The sequence below is a fragment of the Ruditapes philippinarum genome, unplaced genomic scaffold (assembly GCF_026571515.1).
Source record: "Ruditapes philippinarum isolate M1 unplaced genomic scaffold, ASM2657151v2 ctg4367_1_1_1_1, whole genome shotgun sequence".
Classification (NCBI taxonomy): domain Eukaryota; kingdom Metazoa; phylum Mollusca; class Bivalvia; order Venerida; family Veneridae; genus Ruditapes; species Ruditapes philippinarum.
Genome location: NW_026859066.1, coordinates 153,569 through 158,441, shown reverse-complemented (window position 1 = coordinate 158,441; position 4,873 = coordinate 153,569).

Here is a 4,873-nt window from a genome sequence, read left to right as displayed (position 1 = left end):
AATGCATTTTAGTGTTCAATATACCTGATTATATCCTTTATCCGATTTGCCTATGATGCAAACAGAAAAATTTAAGTCACATAAAAAGATTTTAATTTTTTTTTTTTTCAAAATCTTGAGAAGTTAGGTTGGGTTGTTTGGAAAAGATATAACACACATTTTATCCGCTACTTCGATCGTAATACATGTTACTTTTAATAATGCACGTCACACAATTTTCTCTTCTCAAAATCCATAAGTTAACATTGATCGGTATATTTAAAAGTTACATAAATTACCATAATAAGCGTAACTGATTACATATATCATGATATTTAAACGTCCCGGTTGAATGAACAAGCGTTCGGGTGCCAATCTGTTTGACATTAATTTTGCCGCCTGACCAGTCCAGTTATTCAAAGGAAGTGTAAAATACAAATTGTGTAATATTATGTAATACAGGGGTAATCAAATTTTATCTTAAACACCCTGCTGTTTCAATTTAAATTACTGATGGAAAAGTCGTCTAATGATACCTTTAACAAAGACGTGTGTGTTTCTGTTTTGACCATTGAATTATTACTCCCGCACATTTTCGTAGAGATGTTAAAAAATAAATTAACGTTTTCAGTACTTAACGCCTTAAGTCATCCCAAAATTAATATTTTTTGGGTGACATAACATGAAATCGCATCTATTAAAGCCTTAAAGTATGATAGACTGTAGACATCGTTATTGCTTTTTGCCCTACGCAGAATGCGCATGCGCGAAATGCAACATTCGTTACTTTGGAAAATCGTATTGTAAAAAGGTCTATTGGCTGATTTAAAATGCATGCAGTCTAAACTCTATAAAGATTGTTTTACATGTTCATTCAAGAATAAACGCTGACAAGGTCTTATCTATTGTTTTGTTTCCAGAAAGCATACCCTTTTATCTATTTATATACGTACAGCAAATCTATTTTTCTTCTAAGGATGTCAGTATAATCTCGATTTCACTCGTTCTTAGGCTCACATGAAAAAGGCTGTTTTCACAAAGCCACAACTATTATCATGTTTTCCAAAGTGTAGAACAAAATAGGTAAATTCTATATTTATACTTCTTAGAAGACCCGTAAAAAGAAAGTCAAATCTATATTTTAATTTTCACGAAGAACCATACAAACGGTATTAAATCCATATAAATACATCCATGTAGAACCGTTCAAACATTGTCATATATCTATGCTTATATGAAAAGCTGTATAAAGGGGTGAAATCTGAATCGTACAATCTATATCTATGCTAAAAATAACGCTTTCACGAAGAACCATACAACTATATATAATAGGTCATACAATAAAATTTTAAAATAAGAAAAATCAGTAAACGTCAGTAAGTTTTTTGCTTCCAGGAAGTGTCGTGTAAACGCGTCAAATTGTTAAGGAAAATCGATAAAGCGGGGTCAAATCTATATTGATGCTTTAAGTGGACAAACGAGGTCAAACCCTTTACACGCTTCCAAGAAGACAATATGAATGACAATGTTTTATCAACACTTTTTTTAATTTTTTTTTACAGGTTTTTTATTTGGTGTATTTGAACATGAAATAAAGCATAAGCATGAGAAAATACCTAATAAAATTAGGGTTTAAGTTACTTTGTTAATGATATAAAGAGTTGTGTTGAATAAAGCAGAACCCTCCAGATTCATGATAATTTTCATCAAAAATTTGAAAATGTATTTAAATCCGTAGAACATTTTCACGTAAATTTCAAAATAAATGCCAAAATATACATTCTAACACCATCGGATATTTCTCTTATATAAAGATAAAAGGCCTGAAGCGTGATATATGTATAGGTTAAAGTTTATTAGTACGTATTTATGAAATTACATTGGTTTGGCGCGGCGCGGCCGCGAGATCAATCTAATTTTGTAAATATGTACTAATAAATTTTAACCTTTTTAGTGTTTTTCATTATTTTATAAACAACCGATTTACTAGACTGATTCACAGAAAGTAAATGTGTTACGATTAATTTGAAATACTGCAATCCTATTGGACAAAAATAATTTCAAACACTTAGTAGGAAATAGATATCAATTCTGAGTGCATTGTTGTAGAAGAATGCACGAAACGAGTTTAAATGCGTAGGAATTTAATCACGAAGGCCGGTAGGTCTGAGTGATTAATTACAAAGCATTTGAACGAAAGCCATGCATTATTATACCGCAATGCACGTAGAATTAATATCTATTTCCATTCTGACACGTCAAGAAAAAATAAAGTTGGGCTAAATGTTTGGTTGTTTAATTTGTTTTCGCCTCAGAGTTTTCAAAAGAAAGTTCTTTAAAGGCTGTTCCAGTCGGTTGATAAAAGCAAACTGTCAATAAGTTTGCAGAAAAATCTTGAGAATGATAAATTTTGAAAACGTTTTTGAAAAAATGTGTGTGTGTTTATTTCATTTCACTTTATATTTTTAAAGCGAAATACAGAGTATTCATAGCGAAATAAATGTGAAATTTAATTGGTTTGCGACATTGAACTAGCGTTCTTGTTTTGATGTTCTTTGCACGCGCTGTTTGGCGCTATATTGTGACGTCACGTAAACAACACTTTAAACGTCTGTACAGCTTATCGGCGTTCGTCATTATATTCCTACGCATGTGAACTTAAACCGTGCATTTTTCTACAACAATGCACTCAGAATTACGGTGTTTCGTTTGGACAATCGTGATTTTTTATTTAGTTTGTACCCACGACGTACGATGGTACGATGGTGAAAACGCGATGGCACGATGGTACGATGGTGAAAACACGATGGCACGATGGTAAAATCGCGATGGTGCGATGGTGAAATCGCGATGTTTTCACCACCGTACCATCGCGTATTCACCATCGTACAATCGCGTTTTCACCATCGCACCATCGCGCCATCGTGCTCACCATCGTACCATCGCGATTTCACCCCTCGTGCCATTCCGATTTCACAATCCTACCATCGCGCTTTCACCATCATACCATCGCGTTTTCATCATTGTGCCATCGCGATTTTACCATCGTACCATCGCGTTTTCATCATCATACCATCGCGTTTTCACCATCGCGCCATCGCGATTTCACCATCGTACCATCGGGCTTTCAACATCGTACCATCGCGTTTTCATCATTGTGCCATAGCGATTTCACCATCGTACCATCGCATTTTTACCATCGTACCATCGCGTTTTCACCATCGCACCATGGCGTCATCGTGTTTTCACCATCGTATTTTCGCGTTTTCACAATCGTACCATCGCGCTTTCACCATCATACCATCGCGTTTTCACCATCGTGATATCGCGCTTTCACCCCTTGTGCCATTGCGATTTCACCATCGTACCACCGCATTTTCACCATCGTACCATCGCGTTTTCACCAACGCACCATCGCGTTATCGTGTTTTCACCATCGTATTATCGCGGTTTCACCATCGTGCTATTGCGTTTTCACAATCGTACCATCGCGCTTTCACCATCATACCATCGCGTTTTCACCATCGTGATATCGCGCTTTCACCCCTTGTGCCATTGCGATTTCACCACCGTACCACCGCATTTTCACCATCGAACTATCTCGTTTTCACCAAAGCACCATCGCGTTATCGTGTTTTCACCATCGTATTATCGCGGTTTCACCATCGTGCTATTGCGTTTTCACAATCGTACCATCGCGCTTTCACCATCATACCATCGCGTTTTCACCATCGTGATATCGCGCTTTCACCCCTTGTGCCATCGCGATTTCACCATCGTACCATCGCGCTTTTACCATCGTACCATCGCGTTTTCATCATTTTGCCATCGGGATTTCACTATCGTACCATCGTGTTTTCATCATCATACCATCGTGTTTTTACTATCGTACCATCGTGCATTGCGATAACAGACTTAATAAAAAGATCACGACTGTCCAAACGGAACACCGTACATAATTGATATCGTTTTCCTAAATAAAGCCATTAATGCGTTATTTTCGCAGGATAAAAATGGTGATACATACTGCTAAATCGGTCATTCGTTGCATGTAACATATAAACCGTAACTTGAATTCTAAGTATTCCCTTGTCTAGTTTATACTTACTATTAACTTATTTAAGACAAACCATATAGTTTGCCAAAGGAGAAGAATTCTATAAGACTTGTCTTTCATTCTCATTCTTTTCCATTGTGTAAAAATATTTTGTTCGTTATTTATTTGTATGTACATTATATATACTTTCGGGAATAAAAATGTTTAAACCAATTTATATTTCACTGTTGAAGATATGAAAATCAAATAGATCTAACATTAAAAAAAAAACCACACACAATTCATTAAACCCGTACAGTACACTCTTTAAATAGTTTTTGACAATGAAGATTGTGTCTTTAGCTAGTTTATTAACTGAACTTGTTAACATATGGATAATTCTTTTTGTGTTGTACACTTCAAATTGTTATCCTTGAAGAAACGTGAAAGAGAACCAATACAAACGAGAATAGTTAAAAGGAAGACAATCAGCGTATACAAAAATGCTTTTCAATTTGAGGTCATTTTACACAATTAGAATAATTATTCTTTAAAAACATAGTGAGCGATTGATCTAAGATTTTGCACACAATTAAGTTCTAGATCTTTAGCATACGGAACATCGATATCGGAACAACATTTCCGATCCTGCCATGTAAAAAACCTTAATGGAGTCCTTTTAAAGAATGTACCTGAATCAGAAAAATAAGCAGAAGACCACGGGAAAAAATTGCAAAAAGGAAAATGAATACCAAGCATTATCTTTGAATTACCGTGGCCACAGTTAAGTACAGAGCAAACCTTAAATCAGTAGAATCAGATACAAGTTTCAATCAAATATTTGAAATGTAATGAAGA